Source organism: Saccopteryx bilineata, chromosome X (genome assembly GCF_036850765.1).
Source record: "Saccopteryx bilineata isolate mSacBil1 chromosome X, mSacBil1_pri_phased_curated, whole genome shotgun sequence".
In the NCBI taxonomy this organism is placed as follows: Eukaryota; Metazoa; Chordata; class Mammalia; order Chiroptera; family Emballonuridae; genus Saccopteryx; species Saccopteryx bilineata.
The window spans coordinates 79,317,698-79,340,326 of NC_089502.1; the positions used below are offsets into that span (position 1 = coordinate 79,317,698).

Below are 22,629 nucleotides of genomic sequence, written 5' to 3' on the forward strand. Positions count from 1 at the left end.
GGCCCTGGCCGGTTGGCTCAGTGGTAGAGTGTCGGCCTGGCGTTCAGAAGTCCCAGGTTCGATTCCCAGCCAGGGCACACAGGAGACGCGCCCATCTGCTTCTCCTCCCCTCCCCCTCTCCTTCCTCTTTGTCTCTCTTCCCCTCCCGCAGCCGAGGCTCCATTGGAGCAAAGATGGCCCGGGCGCTGGGGATGGCTCCTTGGCCTCTGCCCCAGGCGCTAGAGTGGCTCTGGTCGCAACAGAAGCGAGGCCCTGGAGGGGCAGAGCATCGCCCCCTGGTGGGCAGAGCTTCGCCCTCTGGTGGGCGTGCCGGGTGGATCCCGGTCGGGCGCATGCGGGAGTCTGTCTGACTGTCTCTCCCCGTTTCCAGCTTCAGAAAAAAAAAAAAAAAAAAAGAATGTCATATCAACATTACTCAGAGAAATAAAAGTTTGTGTGGGTTTTTTTTTGCAAAATGTACACATAAAAAGTTATACAACAATGTACACATTCAGAAAAAAAAAGCTAAATAGAAATCCCTGAATTTATAGTGACACAAAGAACCTCTCTCCTAAATTAGAGAAGTCATTTAATAAAAGAACATTTTGGCCTGACCAGGTGGTGGCGCAGTGGATAGAGCGTCGGACTGGGATGCGGAAGGACCCAGGTTCGAGACCCCGAGGTCGCCAGCTTGAGCGCGGGCTCATCTGGCTTGAGCAAAGAGCTCACCAGCTTAGACCCAAGGTCGCTGGCTCCAGCAGGGGGTTACTCCGTCTGCTGAAGGCCCGCGGTCAAGGCACATGTGAGAAAGCAATCAATGAACAACTAAGAAGTCGCAACGCGCAACGAGAAACTGATGATTGATGCTTCTCATCTCTCTCCATTCCTGTCTGTCTGTCCCTGTCTATCTCTGCCTCTGTAAAAAAAAAGAACATTTTGATCAGAATTCTACAACACTATTATAACAAATACTTTTACTTCTTTGGGTTATCTTTTTGTTATAATGGTTTTATTGAGATATAATTTAATGTCATACAATTCACCAATTTACAGTGTAAAATGCAATAAATTTTAGTATATTCACAAAGTTGTACAGCCATTACCACCATTTTAGAATTTTTCATCACCTCAAAAAGAAATCTCAAGACCATTAGCATATCTTTGTTATTTGAATTTTTGTTTGAATATGCAATTTTTAAGAGTTTATTGCACATAATTGAATGACAAGATAACCTGGACTTGTTATCTTTGAATATATGTATCCTGATTTATTGATGTCACCCCATTAAAAAAATAAAATTAAAAAAAAAAGTTTATTGCATTTATCAGGGTGACATTGGTTAATAAAATTATACAGGTCTGTTCACTGACCCAAGTTAACTCTCCCTCCATCACCATCTCTCTATCCTACTTGACTTCCCCTACCCCTTTTCCTTCTTGCAATCCCCACACAGCCCAAGGTCGCTAGATTGAGCCAAAAGTTGCTGGCTTGAACAAGGGGTCATTGGCACAGTTTGAGCCACCCGGTGAAGACACGTATGAAGAGCAATCAATAAACAACTAAAGTGAAGAAACAATGAGTTGATGCTTCTCATTTCTCTCCTCCTCTACCCCTCTTTCTCAAATTAATAAAATAAAAAAACTAAGTATTACATTTATTATTTTTATGTCGGTGTTTTACCAAATACATTTGTACCAGCTGTCTGAAAAACAATGTCATCATATGCAAGTCATATAGCTAATTAGCAACTTAAAGAAAAATATTTATTGTGAATTTTTAAAATTACACAACTGAAAATTATTTCAAAATTGCAAAGTATAGAGAAAAAATATGGAGAAAAAAGTCATTTTCAATCATATAACTATCAAATAGCTTTTATTGATTTTTCAGTGTCTAGTTTTCCATACTTATTTATTTATATAAATGAACAACATGTTCATAAATCCTTATGAGGTTTATGTAAGATATAAATAATTTGGAAAACAGAAAGAAAATCTCTCCAATGTGTAAATTATGGTTTTGTAATTTATTTCCCAAGTAGTAATGCTTTTTTTATACCAAATGGTTCAATCATGCTATGTTTTATAACTTAAATGGTGGTGATTATGTTGAAGACTAAGATTACTGCAGTTTTAAAACAGGTCAAATTATGAGTAAATCTTCTTACTCTGGTCTTTTACAGATTTTTTTCTATTTTATGTATCTTTTATCTTTAAGGACATTTTTTGTTTTATTTTTTAATACAAAAATGGATTATTCTAATTTTTATCATTTATTTCTTTCATTTACTGGATTAACTACATATCACGCCTTTTTTTCGTATGCCCATAGCACACACACATATATAAAAACTGGTCCTGTACTAGACCACAAAAAAGTCCTAAGTCTTAATTATAAGAAACCTTACAGGGCACATTTTCTTAATAGGGAAAGAATCCATCTCAAACTAATGACCTAAGCTTTTATTAAAAAAAAAAAAAAATTGGAAAACATCATCCCTGTTCTTTTGGCTTCAAGGACAGGAAGAAAGTCAGGAGGGGATGGCAGTTGGAACGCCTGTGACACATGAATGGGGCTGTGCGCAAACCTTCTGTGACGTAGTAGTGGCCCCCGGAGAAAAACAACCACTGCTTTATAAGCTACACTAAGGGGAGCTGTGTCGGGGCCTCTGGGGCAGTGGTGCGGTGGTGCGCAGTTCACTAGAAGATCTCATCGCAAGCATGAGCAGCGAGGAATGCTTCAACTGTGAACCCTCTGGCTCCTGGGTCTGGGAATACCCTAGAAGAAGACCAGCTGGAGTGAACAGAGCTAGAGACCATGGCAGAGGTTCCGACTGCGGGTCCACCACTGTACCTGGCATCTGTTATCGCTGCGGTGAGTCTGGTCATCATGCTAAGGACTGTAACTTACTCGAGGACATCTGCTACAACTGTAGAAAAACTGGCCACATTGCCAAAGACTGTGTCGAGCAGAAGTACGCTAGACAGCGGTGCTGTTACTCGTGTGGCAGACCAGACCATCTGGCTCGTGATTGTGACCATCGGCAAAAGAAAAAATGCTACACTTGTGGTAAATATGGTCACATTCAGAAAAAGTGCACCCAAGTCAAATGCTACCAGTGTGGCGAGGCCGGCCATATAGTCATCAACTGCCCCAAGACAATGGAAGTTAAGTGTAAACGCTGTGAAAAGTTCGGACATTTAGCCAAGAACTGCCCCATGGAAGCTACTGCTTAAATTTATTCCTTTGTGCTTTCCGTCCCCCTCCCCCCCCCCACTCATACTGTTTTGCTGATTGCTAATTGTATCATTTTCTCTGGAAACTCCCGACACAGATCCCCTTAGGGTGGCTTATAAAGTTTAGAACACAGGCCTAGACTAAATAAAACATGTAGTGCCTCAGGTGAAGATAAATTGCTACAGAGAAAAAGAACAACTAAAAGGATAGAGATTGTGTTTTTGGGGAGAGGGACATGTGTGATTCTATCTTAATACTTAAGGTACCCTGAGGAGATGATATTTCCTCAGAGATTCATCGCATAAATAAAGCTGATTCTAGAAATGCCTATGACTTTGACAAAGTCACTTGAACTTTATTATGTATCCATTGATTTGAATTATCTGATTTCATTAGCTTTTATTTTTTATTTATTTATTTATTTATTTTTCTGAAGCTGGAAACGGGGAGAGACCGTCAGACAGACTCCTGCATGCGCCCGACCGGGATCCACCTGGCATGCCCACCAGGGGGCGATGCTCTGCCCCTCCCTGGGGTCGCTCTGCCGCGACCAGAGCCACTCTAGTGCCTGGGGCAGAGGCCAAGGAGCCATCCCCAGCACCCAGGCCATCTTTGCTCCAATGGAGCCTTGGCTGCGGGAGGGGAAGAGAGAGACAGGGAGGAAGGAGGGGGGGTGGAGAAGCAAATGGGCGCTTCTCCTATGTGCCCTGGCCGGGAATCGAACCCGGGTGCCCCGCACGCCAGGCCGACGCTCTACCGCTGAGCCAACCAGCCAGGGCCTTCATTAGCTTTTAAATAACACTAAAAGACACCTCTATCTGTCCCTACCTAGAGTGTATAGCTAGCTTAATGAAAATCAACCAGAAAATATGTATAATGCTTACAAAGAGTAATGAGAGAAAAATCAACTAAACAGAAAACCTTACAAGCAAATGGTGGACATAAAAATATTGATGCCAAAATTTGGACTTATATACTTTTATTTTATTTTTTATTTATTTTTTTAAGCATTTTTCTGAAGCTGGGAACAGGGAGAGACAGACAGACTCCCGCATGCGCCCGACCGGGATCCACCCGGCACGCCCACCAGGGGCGAAGCTCTGCCCACCAGGGGGCGATGCTCTGCCCATCCTGGGCGTCGCCATGTTGCGACCAGAGCCACTCTAGCGCCTGAGGCAGAGGCCACAGAGCCATCCCCAGCGCCCGGGCCATCTTTGCTCCAATGGAGCCTTGGCTGCAGGAGGGGAAGAGAGACAGAGAGGAAGGCGCAGCGGAGGGGTGGAGAAGCAAATGGGCGCTTCTCCTGTGTGCCCTGGCTGGGAATCAAACCCGGGTCCTCCGCACGCTAGGCCGACGCTCTGCCGCTGAGCCAACCGGCCAGGGCTAGACTTATATACTTTTAAAAATCTAGGAACATAAGCATATCATTAAGATTGAACATAGATTGGGCCTTTATTAATTTAAAAGATGCACATCTTACAGACACAAAATTTATATTTATACTTATGACTTTCTGAAAAATGAATTAGATGCCAATATTTAAATATTAGAACATTTTACCATAGAAAAATCTTATTTTTTGTCTCTCTGGAACAAAAATATCAGGAAGCAATAGACACCCATTTCTGTGAGAAACCTTTTAACTAGAGGTAACAATTTCTCCCTTGTAGTCACAAGTTTCCCCTTTAACTCCAGCACATATTACATTTCTGATAGTCTTGCAAAAGTCCCAGCCAGCATTGCTAACACATTTACTTTACCTGCCATATCCCACTAGACATTTGAATTTATATAAAATACTTGGGGATGGGGTAGACAACTATATAACATTCACCACACAAATTTAGTTAAAACTGTTGGCAAAATCCTCACATTGATAGAGATAAACAAGAAAGCACATTATATCAATAGAGGCTAAAAGAGCATTTTATAAAATTCAATCTTCCTGATTTAAAAACAAACAAAAAATGCAAAAGATTGAATGAATAAACACACTGGACATTTAAAAAAAACCCCACAAAACACAAAAGATATCTCAGAAAATGAATTAAAATAAAGCTAATGGGATATCTGCTTCCAAAAAGGTAGAATCCATGTACTTTTACCTATTCTTCCTGTTCAGTGCAACTAAAAACTCTGAACATCATATATAAAACAAACATAAGACACTGAAATGTATAGAGATGAAGACAGGCAAGGGGCCTCTAGATCAAAGGAACTACACCATAGTGAGTTGCCTAAGTTTTCTTTGTGCTTAATGTATCCCTGACTTGAAGCTGAAAAGGCCAGCAACATATTAATAGAAATTTAAACAAACACAGACCTAAAAGGCCCTAATAAAAGCTTGCTCTCACTAGCAAAAACACCAAAAAAGAAGCAGCCTAGAAAAATAGAAACTTTTAGACAAAACTAGTCTACCTCAGCCAAACATCACAAGTACAAATATTGATCGACTTACGACCTATGCAACTTACAACCATTCCACTTTATGACCACAATCGCTAGCGACGACTGCTCCGCGTCTGGCAGCGCAAGCGTTGCCCAGCTGGGCGTACAACAGTGCAGACCAGCTTCCGGCAGCACTACCATCTCTGCGTGCACCATTTCAACTGTTATCTCAGACTCAGTACAGCAATTTGTGTTTTGTGCCTTGGATATTTTTCATCAAACCCCTCCCAAGATGTCTACCAAGAGGAAATTGTCTTTGCAAATATTAAACCAGTTGTACTGGTAATGCAGTGTTTTACTTAAACATGACAAATGTAAAAATAAGAAACAAAATGGTGTAGAGATGATACAAATGGCATAAAATGAACAAAGAAAAATTATGATATATAACAATAATGAAAGAAAATTATGATAAAATATGACTTAAAGATTTTTATAACATCATTTCACAGTACTGTACATATGCCTACTCAACTTATGACCAAATCGTGTTATGAAAAGTCTGTCAGAGCCAATTGTGGTCGTATGTCAAGCACTAGCTGTAAAACTATGGCCCCACCCCCACCAGAATGAGTCTAGTGGGGAATTTAGATCTACACTCCCCATAAAACTACAAAGAAGACCCAGCAGTAACAAAGTGGCTCTTCGAAAAGATTTTAAAAATTGACAAACCTCTAGCAACACTAACAAAAAAAAGAGGAGAAAGAAATGACTTAACAGGGAGCACTCTGTTCTTCAGGGGAGAGAGTGGCTTTGGAGAATTAGCTGTGGGGTTTGTCTCTGCCACTCTCTGTATGCGAGGTGAGGGAAGCAGGATCTGGGAGGCTGGGGGCCACACATTAGCTTTCTCTGTTTCTGCTGAGTATGGGCTGCAGGCAGACCACAGGAACACTGGCTGTGACCTTGTGTTCTGCTCACTTTAGTTTATCTCCCTCTCTGCCCCTCTATCTCACTGCTCCTCCCAGCAGAAGGAGACCCAGTTACTATGAATTTCCTTCTCTGTACCCCTCAGAGAAAATTCAGAGAGCTTGAGCTTTCATCCTCCCTGCAGTCCAGCAGAGAAAAAAAACAATCAGTCCCTCCAGGTTTGTCTCCTCTTCTCTCCAAAGCCCACCATGAATGCATTTTATTTTCTGTCCCCCTTTTCACTCCATCCCACCTTTAGTCCATTTGGTGTGTGGATCTTTCAGATGAACCTGCAAGCCTAGCTGGGGTTCCTTTCTGCATTATAGTTGTTCAATTTATTGAAATTTCAAGGACAAAGATCAGGAGTATCTCTCACTCTGCCATAACTCTGAAGTCATCTAAAAATTGATAAATTGAATCTTTTCAAATTTCAAAACTTTTGCTCTGAAATACCCAATAAATTGAATAAAAAGACAAGCCTCAGAATAGGAGAAAATATGTAAAAACTACATCTGCAACAAAGAACTAGTAGTTAGAAAATATTAAAAATTTCTCAAAATTCAAACAATTCAATTAGAAAATGGCCAAGACACATGAAGATACATTTCACTGAAGAAGATATATGGATATCAAATAAAACAAGATGTTCAACATCATTACCCATTAAGAAATTAAAACCATAGTAAAATATCACAACACACTTATCAGAATTACTAAAATAAAAATGATAACACCTAATATTGCTATGAATGAAAAAAACTAAATTATTCATACGTTGCTTGTAGCAATATAAAACAGTACAACCATTGTTGTCAACAAAAATTCTCAAAGAAATGCAGAAAGGAGAGACTTTATTCAGGTAAACAATTTGCAAATTGGGAAAACAGTATCTAGTGGAAAACTGAAAGCACACTCCACAGAGACAAAGTGGAGGTGGTGGTAGCATCTTTTAGAGAAAGTTTTCACTCAAGTTCCCAGATTAGATTATTTTATGGAGATTTTCAAATCATACAGTTGCCATTGCCCAAATTGTACAGGTCACCATCATGCATTCTGATTGTCCAGCACAGATGCAAATGAGGAGAAATTTTGTAGTTCTTACTGTATTTTTCAAGTCTCAGTCCATTGGATAAAAGATGAAAATAGGGACCCCATTATAATGGTTGACTCAGGCAGCAGAAGCATAGTATAAGAGGTTGAAAGCTCTATCTGTGAATTTTCTGACATGCAGAATATATAGAGGCCTCTATCAGCATTAGTCCCTAGACTCTGGTTATGACTTTGGTCCCAATTAACCACAAGAAATTCATTTTCACAGATATAGTTTTCCCTGGGGTTCACATTTCCTCCTTTTGTTCAAAACCTGAAGGCAGACAGCATTGATGATTGATCAGGTCAGTTTGTTCCATGTCAATGTTGTGGTTTTGTCACCTGATCTAGGTCCTTCTAGTCACTTGGTGGGAGTACTGTGGTTGAAAAGTAGTCAACACTGTAACTAGGGCCAGTTGCTTACAAGAAGTGTCATGCATTTCTTGAACTCAAAGAAATTTTCCAAGGAGAAGACTATTTCAGGACATTGATAAACATGATCTCAGTAAGATTTCTTCACAGTATCTTGTATAATAGCTAGGACAATTCAAGAATTTAAAAACAACCAAAGGCACTCAATTCATAATATTTTTTTATTATTACTTATTCATTTTAGGGAGGAGAGGGAGAGACAGAGAGAGAGAGAGAGAGAGAGAGAGAGAGAGGAGAGACAGAGAGAGAGAAGGGGGGAGGAGCTGGAAGCATCAATTCCCATATGTGCCTTGACCAGGCAAGCCCAGGGTTTCAAACTGGCGACCTCAGCATTTCCAGGTCGACGCTTTATCCACTGCGCCATCACAGGTCAGGCCTCAATTCATAATATTAAGAAAAATATAGGGCATTGTGAAATGCATTCAGTGTGGGAGGTCTAGTCAGCTTAAAATTTCTTGATTTGGGATGGGTAGACAGCAATCTATTGTACAATAAGAAAAAGATTTGGGTGGGGGGGGAGGAGAGGAAGGGGGTGGGGGCTGGGGAGGGGCACAAAGAAAACCAGTTAGAAGGTGATGAAAGACAATTGGACTTTGGGTGATGGGAATATAGCATAAGCAAATGTCAAAATAACCTAGAGCTGTTTTCTCTGAACATATGTACCCTGATTTATCAATGTCACCCCATTAAAATTAATCAAAAAGAAAAAGATTTTAACTATCATGGATTACAAAACTAAAGGAATATAGTAACTTGAAGGACTATCTCTATCCTTTGTGCAGCTATTACTTGAGTCTTCATAGGGGCTTTAGGCACCTAGTTATAAAGGACATGGAGAGCTTGACAATGAGGTACACTAAAGAAATTAAAAGAATAGGTAGAACAATTTTCTCTGAATACTTTTCCTGTCTTGTAGTCAGCATTATCCGATATGAGTATTGCTACACCTGCTTTTTTTTGGATGTTATTTGCTTGGAGTATTGTTTTCCAGCCTTTCACTTTGAATTTGTTTTTATCCTTGTTACTTAGATGAGTTTCCTGTAGGCAGCATACAGTTGGATTTTCTTTTTTTTTTTTTTTTTAATTTTTTTATTATTATTTTTTATTTTATTTATTCATTTTTAGAGAGGGGAGAGAGAGAGACAGAGAAGGAGAGAGAGGAGAGAGAGAGAGAGAGAGAGAGAGAGAGAGAAGGGGGGAGGAGCTGGAAGCATCAACTCCCATATGTGCCTTGACCAGGCAAGCCCAGGGTTTCGAACTGGCGACCTCAGCATTTCCAGGTCGACGCTTTATCTACTGCGCCACCACAGGTCAGGCTGGATTTTCTTTTTTAATCCATTCTGCTACTCTGTGCCTTTTTATTGGTGAGTTTAATCCGTTTACATTTAGTGTAATTATTGATACTTGTGAGTTCCCTATTGCCATTTTATATCTTGCTTTCTGTTAGTTTTGTGTCTTGTTTGATCCTTCTCTTTCGTTTTTCTATCTTTTGTTTTTATTTGGTTGTATTCCATACATCTTTCCTCTGTTGCTATCTTTTTTATCTCATGTGCTTCTGTGGTGGTTTTTTCAATGGTGGTTACCTTTGAGTAATGAAAAGGGTCCCTACCCTGTTCATTGTAGCGAACTATTTTGTGAGTACTTTTGCACTCCATCGTCCTTTGCTACTGTTAATCTCCATCTTCTCCCCCTCTTTCTTTTTGTTGTTGTCACAGTTTAAACTTGGTTTTATTGTGTAAGATCTTGTTGAGTTTTGGGGGAGATTTATCGGTATCGCTTCCTACCCCGCCATTACTCTGACGTCATCTGGTAGAACAATTTTCAATCCAGACCTTAAAATAGCTTTGAGCCCAGTTGGGAGCCAGCTGAAAATGTCAGAAAACTTAAATTGTAACCAGTTAGTGGAACTTATGGAGCCATTGGAATGTCTCTTAAGGGACTTTGCAAGTTTAAGAAGCTTGGCTGTTTTCAATTATACTTTGGAAGAGGTATTTATCCAGGTGAAGCAAGAGGAATTAGCTATGGTACAAACTCCTCCTTGGGTTGCAAGTAAGTAATCTAAGATAACTCTGTGGTTTGGGACTACTTTAACTAAGGTGTTTAAAGATCTTTGTTGAGCTCTGATGGCTCTAGCTATTGACAGGGGAAATTCTGTTAACAGTTCTGGTTACATTCCACATCCTTATATCTAACTAAACAGTGTCAAGACCAGTGCATAACTATAATTCTAAGGAAGAATTCATTTTTATATTAATTTCAAAATTCTACCTGCCATTATCTTGGAGGAACAAAGATTCAGCTACATCTGAGAACAGTTAAAAAGAATAGGACAAAGAAATCAGGACCTAAACAAACACATAGTTTTACTTTCTTTTTTAATTTATATTTTTAATTTTCTGTGTTGACATGATTTCAAGTGTTCCACTCAATATAACACCCTCAACCCCCTGCATTGTGCCCTCCATGTCCCATGCAAAGTCTCTTTCCATTCCCATTTCAACTCCCTTTTCCCTCTTCCCCACCTCCATCCCCCCCCTTTCCTCTGGGTCTTACTACCCTGTTATCTGTATCTATGTGTTATGCATATATAATTTGGATAATCCCTTCACCTTCTCTAATCCCACCTCCTCTTTCCCCTTCCCTCTGACAACTGTCCATCTGTTCCCTGTGACCCTGCGTCTGTTTCTATTTTGTTTCTCAGTTTATTGTGTTCATTAGATTCCACATATAAGTGAGATCATATGATATTGGTCTTTCTCTGCCTGGTTTATTTCACTTAGCATAATAATCTCCAGATCCATCCATGCTGTTGCAAAAGTTAAGATTTCCTTCTTTCTCATGGCTGCATAGCATTCCATTGTGTAAATATACCACAGCTTTTTTTAATCCCGTTGTCCACTGTTGGACACTTGGGCTGTTTCCAGATCTTGGAAATTGTAAACAATGCTGCAATAAACATGGGGGTGCATATCTTCTTTTGAATTAGTGTTTTGGAATTCTTAGGATATATTCCTAAAAGTGGAATATATGGGTCAAAAGGCAGTTCCATTTTTAATTTTTTGAGGAAACGTCATACTGTTTTCCACAGTGGCTGCACCAGTCTGCATTCCCACCAGCCGTACAGGAGAGTTCCTTTTTCTCAACACCCTTGCCAGCACTGTGTGTTGATTTGTTAATGAAAGCCATTCTGACAGGTATAAGGTAGCATCTCATTGCGGTTTTAATGTGCTTTTCTCTGATGATTGTGACATTAAACATTTTTTCATGTCTATTGGCCATCTGTATGTCCTCTTTAGAGAATTGTGTATTCAAGTCCTCTGCCAATTTTTTAATTGGATTGCTTGTATTTGGTGTTGAGATGTATGAGTTTTTTAAAATAAAATTTGGATGTTAACCAGTTATCAGATGTATTATTGGCAAATACCTTCTTTCACCCAGTAAATTGTCTTATTGTTTTGTAGATGTTTTCCTTTACTGTACAAAAATCTTTTAGTCTGATGTAGTCTCATTTGTTTATTTTTTCTTTTGTTTCCCTTGCTCAAGGAGATATATCAGAAAAAATATTGCTATGAATAATATCAGAGATTTTACCACTTATGTTTTTTTCTAGGATTTATATGGTTTAAGGTTAATATTTGTCTTTAATCCATTTTGAGTTTATGCTTGTGTATACTGGAAGAAGGTGGTCTAATTTTATTTTTTGCATCTATCTGTCCAATTTTCAAGTTCTTTTGGATCAAGAGCAGCCCTACACATGTCTTTGACAGTTTTCAGATCCTAGAAAAATTTACCTAATTGGTTAACAACTATCAAAATGCTATTTTTATTTTATTTTATTTTGTGTGTGTGATAGAGAAAGAGAGAGGGACAGACAGACAGGAAGAGAGAGAGATGAGAAGTATCAATTCTTCATTGCAGCACCTTAGTTGTTCACTGAATGCTTTCTCATATGTGCCTTGACTGCGGGCCTTCAGCAGACTGAGTAGCCCCTTGCTCAAGCCAGTGACCCTGGGCTCAAGCTGGTGAGCCTTGCTCAAACCAGATGAGCCCGCACTCAAACTGGTGACCTCGGGGTTTCGAACCTGGGTACCCCAACGTCCCAGTCCAATGCTCTATCCACTGTGCCACTGCCTGCTCAGGCCAAAATGTTATTTTTAAGCATCAGCTTGATCTCTATTTTTTTTAAGTGAGACAAGGTGAGATAGACACTAGCATGTGCCTTGACTGGGATTCACCCAGCAGCCCTCATCTGGGACTGATGCTCAAATCAACTGAGGTATCCTCAGTACCTGAGGCCAGTGCTTAGACCAATTGAACCACTGGCTGAAAGAAGGGAAGACGGAGAGAAGGGGAGAAGGAGGGGGAGAGAAGCAGATGGTTGCTTCTCATGTGTGCCCTGATCGGGGATCGGACCCAGGACGTTCACACACTGGGGTGGCTGACGCTCTAACCACTTACCCAACTGGCCAGGGTCAATTTCTATTTTTTAGAGTCTGTTTTTGTTTTGTTTTGTTGGAGGGCATGGTAGGAGTGGAGTGAAAATAAGTAAATGGAAATATAGCCAATAATATTGTGATAACTTTGCATGGTGACAGATGACTACTAAACTTAGTATGGTGATCACATTATTATATATATATTTTTGAGTCACTATATTATACACATTAAACTAATATAATATTGTATACCAACTAAACTTAAATAAAAAATAAAATAAAATAAAGGTCCTCTTCACAAAAAAAGGGACAACTGTATAGTATGGTACACCTTAGAGTTTACACGATGCACTTTTTCATTAAAAACAAAACAAAATAAACAACCAAAAAATAAAAAAACTTGCTACCTTTAATAAAGTTTCACAGTGTTAATCAATTTAAATTCCTTAATACTTTTTTGTCTTTCACTCAGTACTGAGCATCAAGTTTTCTGGCTTATTAAAAAATGTAAAGGAGAGAGAAGAGAGAATGAAGAGGAAGCTTTCTTTTGACTTTTCTGCATCTTATTGCCACATGACCTTAATATTGTACCTACATGTAAAAGAGCAGTGGTGGTTTATCAGCAACCTGATTTGTCATCTCCTGTCAAGGGCCAGATAAGGTTTATATTTCTCATCTCTTAAAGTTAACAAATTTTAAATGTCATCTATATTTGATAAAGTAACTAGTAGTTCTTCATCTGGTTCAAGTTCTGTGAATCACCCCTCTATTCTGGTGTATTGTCTGAAGGATAATTTAAAAAGTAGCAAAAGGGCCTGACCAGGTGGTGGCGCAGTGGATAGAGCATTGGACTGGGATGCGAAGGACCCAGGTTTGAGACCCCGAGGTCGCCAGCTTGAGTGCAGGTTCATCTGGTTTGAGCATAAAGCTCACCAGCTTAGACCCAAGGTCACTGGCTCGAGCAAGGGGTTACTCCATCTGCTGAAGGCCCATGGTCAAGGCACATACGAGAAAGCAATCAATGAACAACTAAGGTGTCGCAACGAAAAACTGATGATTGATGCTTCTCATCTCTCTCCGTTCCTGTCTGTCTGTCCCTATCTATCCATCTCTCTGTCCCTGAATAAAAAAAGTGGCAAAAGGCTTAGAAAAACCCAAGCATTCTCATAGGTACAAGAGGCCATTTCAGGTCTTCTGGCATAATTCAACACCTTAGTACACTGGTTTCTACCTTTTTTTTTTTTTTAAAGTAGAATTGCTTTAGTGATTCTGCTTCTAAAAAGTGCTATTTTATTTTCAATCTGTTGTTACACAGACAGCCTGGTTGGAGTTTTGATCTGAATCTTACTTCTTCACCTAATTTCTTTCTTAAAGTAAACACTTGATAACAGACTTTTGTGAAACAGGTAGGCAACCAAATACCAAGATGGGCTTTGGACACATAACGGCTTATTTCACTGTCACAGTTGAAACCCCTTGAATTGACTTCATGACAGTGGCAAATCAGCTGCAAACGTCATAAGAAGAATTGTGCTGAATAGTTGGAGGCTCCTTCAAGACAATGATTGCTGCAAAAAGATCCAGAAGCCTGAGTAGAAACTTCCTTAAGCACAGCTGCAGATTGTCTGCGATATCTTGCCCAAGGTAAGTGCATTGATGCTTTCTCATAGTCTCAATGGCATCAGGTCATCCTTAGAGATCATCTTTAAAGTTTAATTCAATTATTCACTTAGCAGATTTTAATGCTTTGAGTAGCCAAAGAATTTGGGAAATATTTGTTGAAAATTCACTTACAAACTCTTATCCCATTTATCTCTAGTTAAACCATTTGTTTTTATCAATCATACTTAGATTTTTAATAAAGATTTCATGAAATTTTAAAGCAATTAGCCACTATCTTATTTTTCTTGCTGATAATACTCAATAATAAAACTGGACCTAAATTATTGTTTCTGGCAAATGGATTAAGTCCAAATAATGCTCAGATGACCAAAATGTTTGCATGCTATAAGAATTATTTTAAATTTGTTTTAATAAACAATTTGTAATCAGTCAAATAGTGTATTCCCTTGTATCCTAGAGGTTTGAGATTTTCTCTTTAAGAATGCTTATTAAAGTGGGCTTATTTATAAACAAAAATAAAAGAAATAGAAAGCAAGTGTGCACCTTAGAGTTGGAAGCTCAATACACAAAGAAAGTGGTCTCAGAAGGCTTGAACTTAAAGGGGCAGGCTTCCCTAGAAAGGAAGAGAGAAAGGTGATCCTGGGTATAAGATGGCAGATAAAGAAAATAGAAGAGAAAAGAAAGAGGCCTCAGAAGTTATCTTTCAATTGTTTGCATCAATTAACTTAGAATCCTGAATATGTATGGAAGCCAAAAGATATCATTTAAAATAGATATACCATTTTGTTTGTTTTACTTTAGAGCCATGTTTTTCTAATTTAGTTTTAAAAACAAGCTTTGCGATATCAAAGGTTATTCATAATGGCCAAGTTAGCTGTAACTTGGGTGATCTTTGTCCAGTGACCTATTCAATTACAATTTCTGTACTGTAACTTATATACATAAAATTAGCTGGGGTTCTGGAAAGTGATTGATCATGATCAGCAAAGGACAGCTTTGAACATGGGTTACCTATTTGTGCTTACTTGATGAAGATATGATATCCTTTTGAGTGCCTTTAGTTTGAGCATCCTCATGAACCTTATAAATAGGGCCGAGTCTGAGCCTCATAGATGAAGTCCGCCACTTTATGAACTAAGCTTGAAACTCAATGAAAGTTCCTTTCCTTGATCCACAACTGGGTGGACCAAATCCAGATCTTATGAAGGGTCTCTTCCCCAGGAAGAATAGCCATATGGACCAAGTCCTAAATTGGATGAGGGTTACCTCCCTGAAGTAAATGAAGTCTCTGAGACTTAAACTAAAGCACAGGAGATTTGGATCTGAGAGGACTTTCCTGAGACCTACCAGCATCAAAGGGAAAACAACTGAGCTCAAGGGGCTCATGCAGGTGCTACTGCATTGGTTCAGGATGGCTGAGGGAGGAAGGTCAGGTGTTGCTACAAATCCCACCACTGCCACAGATATAATGTAAAAAAATTCCTAAAGAAGTGAAGAAAGGTGAGACTTTTTTCAGGTGAACAATTTAAAAACAGGAAAAACACAGCCTCCAGTGGAAAACTGAAAATGTGCCTAACTGTTAGGGTGGGTGGAGGGAATCTTTTATAAAGAAAGTTTTCACCCAGGTTCCCAATTTGGTCTATTTTATGCAAATTAGGTTTCCAAATAGTACAGTTCTGATTGGTCAGCATCATGCAAATGAGGACATAATTGTGTAGTTTCAGTTGGACAGGACAGGTCTCAGTTGGTTTGAAAGATGAAACCAAACCAAGGACTCCCTTATAATGATTGACCCAGGTAGCTGAAGCATAGTATAGGAGGATGAAAGCTCAGTCTATGGATTTTCCCAATATGCAGAGTGATGAGAGATCTCTGTCAGCGATGGCTGCTAGACTCTGGTTATAAGTATGCTTCCAGTTAAACAGAAGTTCATTTTGATAGATATATTTACCCTCATGGTTTATACTCTTGAAAACTGTTTGGCAGTTTTGATAAAAGTAAACATGAAACCATAATACCATTCAAACAATTGCATTCCTGGGTACATACCCAGAATAATGAATGCTTGTATTCCCACAAAAACCTGTACACAAATGTTTTTTAACAGTGTTCTTTGCCTAAAACTAAAAACAATGCAGATTTTCTTCAGTAGGTTAATGTTAAATTGCAGTGTAACTATACAATAGAATGTCCCTCAACAGTGGAAAAGAATGAGCTAACAATTTACACAAAAATGAAGATAAATTTTCAGAAAATAATGTTGTGTAAAAAAGGCCAATCTCAAAAGTCACATACTATATCATACCATTTATATAACATTCTTTAAATCATTAAAAGAAAGGGAGAACATATTTTTTATTGTCAGGGGTTGCATGGGAGTGAGAGTGAGAGGGAATGGATGTGACTATGGAAAAGTAACATGAGGGATGCTAATATTGATGGAAATGTCTGTGTCTTGAATGTACCAATCAATGTCAATTTTCTGGTTGTTATTGTACTATTGTATTACAAGATGTTAACATTGGGGAAAACTGAATACATGGGTTAATTTATGTATTATTTCTTACAACTGTATGTAAATTTATGAGTCTCAAAAAAAAGTTTAATTTTTAAAAATAGGACTTCACAGTGGAAAAACATGACAAACACTACCTAAAACAGTGATTAAGATCAACATCAACAGTCACAAATAATGTTGATAGTATGTACCTTTGATATAATGTAATTAAAATAGCACTTTTATCTCTTTGTTCTTCCTTCCCCTAAACCTTAGTCTAATCATGAGGAAAAAAACCCACTAAATTACGGGAGAGAAGAATCCTACAAAACACCTGGCCAGTACTCCCCCAAAATGTCAAAGTCATCAATAACAAAGTTAACTTCAAACCTGTCACAGCCAAGAAGAGTCTAAGAAGACATAGCAAGTATAATGTGATATCCTGAATGAAATCTTGGACAGGAAAAAGAATATTATTAAAACTGAATGAATTATAGATGTTAGTTAATAATGTATTCAGTATTGATTCATTAATTCCAACTAATGTACCATGCTGATATAAATTGTTACTAATAGGAAGAACTGAGTGTAAAAGATATATAGTAATTCCTTATACTGTATTCTCAAATTGTTTTGGGAAATATAAACTGTTTTAAAGAATAAAGTGTATTAAAAATTAGGACTATTAGCAGAGGTGGATTAAGGTCAGTTGAGGACCTGGACACAGAAGAACAACAAACAAAGAAACAAAAATAATTTAAAAAGAAACAGCAAACCCTGTGCAAGGGGAATAATCTAATTTCCAGAGTTACCACACTATTAGATTGAAATGCCCAGTTCTCAACAACAAAAAAGTCACAAAAAGCATACAAAAAACCCAGAAAGTATGACCCATTCCAAGGAAAATAATGAATCAACAGAAATTGTCCCTGAAAATACTTGGTGGCAGATAACCTAGACAAATACTTTAAACAACTATCTTAAAGATGATCAATTAATTAGAGGAAGTTGTAGAGAAAGTCAAGAAAAAAATGTATGGCCAAAATGGAAAAAAAATAGAGAGAAAATCTAAAAAGAAGCCAAGAAGAAATTTTGGAGCTATAAAGTACAATAATTCAGATGAAAAATTCACTGCACGAATTCAAATGTAGATTTGAGCAGGCATAAGAAGAAAATCATAAAAATGAAGATAGAATAATGGACATTATCAAGTCTGTGGAACAGAAAAAGAATTAAGATTGTTGAAAAATGAACAGATCTTACAGAACCTTGGGACATCATCAAAAGGACTGACATACACATTGTGGGGCTCCCAGAAGGAGAAGAGATAAGAAAGGGACAGAGAAAATATTTGAAGAAATAATGGCTGAAAACTTCCCAAATTTGATGAAAGACATAAATATTAACATTTAATATTCAAGAAGCTCAATAAACTTCAAGTAAGATCAACTGAAAGGGACTCATACTGAGATTATAATGTGAGAGACACATTATAATCAAACATTCCAATTCCAAAGTAAAGAGAGAATCTTGAAAGCAGCAGGAGAGAAGCAATTCATCACATATAAGAGATCATCAATAAAATCACTAGCAGATTTCTCATCAGGAACTTTGGAGGCCAGTCTTAGTGGATGATATATTCCAAGTAAGAGACTATTAACCAAGAATGCCATATCCAGCAAAATTGTCCTTAAAAAGTGAGGCAGTGAATAGAGAAATTCACAGCAATACAGTCATAGTAGGGGATTTTGACACCCTAATGACACCAATGGGTAGATATTATAATAAGAAAAAATCAACAAGGCAACAGCAACCTTAAATGACACACTGCACCGGATGGATTTAATTGATATTAAAGAACACTTCATCTCAAAGCAGCAGAATATACATTTTTCTCAAGTGGAATGGAACATTTTCAAAGAAAACACGTTAAGACACAAAACAAATTTAAGAAGATTATAATCATATCAAGCATCTTTTTTGACCAGAATACAACAAGACCATATAAAACTAGAAATTAACTAAAATAAAAACTGAAAAACAATCTAACACATGGAGGAGCATGCTATTAAACAATGATTGGGTCAAGAACAAGATCAAGGAAGAAATAAAAAGTTATCCAGAAAGAAATGAAAATGAGCACATAACAATCCAAAATCTACGGGGCACAGTGAAAGCAGTCCTGAGAGAGTAGTTAGTAGCATTACAGGCATACCTCAAGAAGCAAGAAAGATCTCATATAAACAATCTAACCTTACATCTAAAATAACTAGAAAAAGAACAACAAACAAAGCCCAGAGTAACGAGAGTTAGAAAATAATGAAGATCAGAGTGGAAATAAATGACATAGAAACTAAAAGCAAATAAACAACCCCCCTACAAAATTAATGAAGCTGATAGTTAGTTCTTTGAAAAGATAAACAAGAGTAATGAACCTTTATCAGATTCATCAAGAAAAAAGGAGAGAAGAACCACATAAACAAAATCAGAAATTAAAGAATAGAAGTAACAACTGACATCACAGAAATACAAAAGATTGTAAGAAAATACTATGATCAACTTATATACCAACAAATTGGACAACCTGGGCAAAATGGATAAATTCCTAGAAATATACAATCTTCCAAAACTGAATCAGGAAGAATCAGAAAACCTGAATAGACTAATTACAACTAATGAAATTGAAGCAGTAAAAAAAACAAAACAAAAAACCTCACAACAAGTCCTGCACCAGAAGTCTTACCAGGTGACTTTTACCAAACATTCCCCAAACTAACATTTATCCTCACAAACTATTCCAAAAAATTAAAGAGGAAGGAAGATTTCCAAGCTCATTTTATGAGGCAAGCATTATCTTAATTCCAAAACCAGGTAAAGACACTACAAAGAAAGAAAATTACAGGACAAATATCCCTGATGAACATAGATGCTAAAATTTTTGACAAAATATTAGCAAACCAGCCTGACCAGGTGGTGGTGCAGTGGATAGAGCATTGGACTGGGATGTGGAGGACCCAGGTTTGAGACCCCAAGGTCACCAGCTTGAGCGTGGGTTCATCTGGTTTGAGCAAAGCTCACCAGCTTGGACCCAAGGTTGCTGGCTTGAGCAAGGGGTTACTTGGTCTGCTGTAGCCCCACAGTCAAGGCACATATGAGAAAGCAATCAATGAACAACTAAAGTGCCACAAAAAAAATATTAGCAAACCAGGTCCAGCAATACATTACAAGGATCATACAGCATGATCAACTGAGATTTATTCTGGAGAGGCAAGGTTGGTACAATATTCACAAAATCATAAATGTGATTCATCACATAAAATGATGGATGAAAATCACATGATCATATCAATAGATGCAGAAAGAACATTCAACCAAATCCAACACCCAAATATGATCAAAACTCTTAACAAAGTGGGAATTCAGGGAACATACCTCAAACTAACAAAGGCCATATATGACAAACTGACAGCCAACATTATACTCAATGGACAAAAATTAAAACCAATTTTCTTAAGATCAGAAACAAGACAGGAGTGCCCCATTTCACTACTCTTATTCAACATAGTACTAGAAGTCCTAGCCACAGCAATCAGAAAAGACGAAGAAATAAAAAGTATCCAAATTGAAAAGGAAGAAGTAAAACTGTCAATGTTTGTCAGAATAACCAAAATTAATACAGAACTGATAAAAACTCACCAGGAAGGTAAACAATCCAATTAAAAAATGGGCAAAGGACCTGAATAGACATTTTTCTAAAGAGGACATACAAACGGCTGGTAAGCATGTGAAAAATCTTCATCAGAGAAATGCAAATTAAAACCACAATTGGATACCACCTCACACCAGTCAGAATGGCGCTCATTAACAAAACAACACACAATAAGTACTGGCCAGGGTGTGGAGAAAAGGGAACCCTCCTGCACAGCTGGTGGGAATGCAGATTTGTGCAGCCACTGTGGAAAACAGTATGGAGTTTCCTCAAAAAATTAAAAATGGAACTGCCTTTTGACCCAATTATCCCACTTTTTGGAATATATACTAAGAATCCCAAAACACTGATTCAAAAGAGATATGCACCCCCATGTTTATTGCAGCATTGTATACAATAGCCAAGTTTTTGAAACAGCCCAAGTATCTATCAGTAGATGAGCGGATAAAAAAGCAGTGGTACATATACACAATGGAATACTACATGGCCACAATAAAGAAGGAAATGTTACCTTTTGTGATGGCATATATGGACCTGGAGATTATTTTGCTAAATGAAATAAGCCAAGCAGAGAAAGGCAAGTACCATGTGACTTCATCTATATATAGAATCTAATGAACACAATAAACTAACAAACAAAATGAAAACAGACTCATGGATAGAGAACATACTGACAGCTGTTAGAAGAGAAGAGTTTGGGTGGGGCTGGGTTAAAAATGAAGGAAATAAGGAAAAAATAAAATAAAAACTCATGGACATGCCCTGGCCGGTTGGCTCAGCGGTAGAGCGTCGGCCTGGCGTGCGGGGGACCCGGGTTCGATTCCTGGCCAGGGCACATAGGAGAAGTGCCCATTTGCTTCTCTACCCCCCCTCCTTCCTCTCTGTCTCTCTCTTCCCCTCCCGCAGCCAGGGCTCCATTGGAGCAAAGATGGCCCGGGCGCTGGGGATGGCTCCTTGGCCTCTGCCCCAGGCGCTGGAGTGGCTCTGGTCGCGGCAGAGCCACGCCCTGGAGGGGCAGAGCATCGCCCCCTGGTGGGCAGAGCGTCTCCCCTGGTGGGCGTGCCGGGTGGATCCCGGTTGGGCGCATGTGGGAGTCTGTCTGACTGTCTCTCCCCGTTTTCAGCTTCAGAAAAAAAAAATACAAAAAAAAAACCCAACAAAAAAAAAACTCATGGACACCGACAACAGTCTAGTTATTACAAGAAGGAAAGGTGTATGGGGAGTGGTAGAAGAAGGTACAGGGGTGACAAACAGGAACAGAAAGAGACTTGACTTTTGATGATCAACACAATACAATATACAAATGATGTATTATATAACTGTACACTTGAAATTTATATAATTTTATTAACCTATGTCACCCCCTAAAATTCAATAAAAATTTAAAAAATTCTTTCAGAGTGGCCTTATGTATCCTGGAACAAGGGCAAGAGTCCCGTGTTCTCTGGCTCTCACACCCCAGCTCAGAGAAAGAAAGGGTTACGAGTGATTTCTCCCTCTTCCAAGGTATGACAAGGGGGGGGCTCAACATAGAGGAGAGAAGGGAGGTACAACCTGGGCCCCAAATGATTGCAAGCCCACTGGGATCACTGTTTTCCATGAGCACAGGGCCCACCTCAGGGCGAGTGACAAAGAAACAACACTCCAACATGGATAAAGAGTCTGGGACAGGGGGTGACCAAGGGTCCTTCCCTTTCTGTTTCAAGGAAACATGCAGCTCCTCCTCAATAGCTCAGGACTTGCAAAACACCCTGCAAACAAGAAAACTCAGACACCAAACAATGGGAATTTCCAGGCAACTAAGACAAGGCATTTCCTTATTTTTTCCCCTGAAAGTTTCACTTAAACATCTCTGCTGTGTCACCGAGCTCAGTAAATATAGAATCCACAGGACAACTTCCCATGCTTTTACCCCCTTCCTTTCTGTGTCACTTCCTCCCTCATACACAGAAGAGCTGCGGGGATGGAGAAAATGGGCAGCCTTGCTCAGTGCCCTTTATGGTCATTGTCAAGGTGAATGAAAGAGAAATCACAAGCCCAAGACTGAAGAAGAAAGAAACTTCTCAACCCTCTGCATGATTGGGGTGGGGAAGCAAGCTTTTTTCAGAACAGTTGAATCTTTTGCCCTTTGGGGGGACCCCACAACCCATACTCTGCATCACCACAACCAGCAAGAGAAAGGGTGACTAGTTCACATGGAACCTCTTCTCAGAAAACACTGGAGACTCAACAGTGAGCGCTTGGGTCCCAACCTGCTGCTTCAAGAACCCCT

General features: G+C 38.8%; 1 long non-coding RNA gene across 3 annotated transcripts in view; it reads left to right on the forward strand.

The window, feature by feature from the left end:
• LOC136317391 (uncharacterized) overlaps window positions 1-21,749 on the forward strand; it is a 144,657-nt gene extending 122,908 nt beyond the window's left edge. Inside the window, exons 6-7 of one of the 3 annotated variants that reach the window (XR_010727867.1) lie at window positions 13,935-14,172; window positions 16,925-21,749. This is a non-coding gene — a long non-coding RNA (uncharacterized lncRNA). The remainder of the gene's footprint in view (window positions 1-13,934; window positions 14,173-16,924) is intronic. The other 2 variants (XR_010727868.1, XR_010727869.1) reach the window with 2 other exon arrangements.
• The last annotated feature ends 880 nt before the right edge of the window (window positions 21,750-22,629 follow it).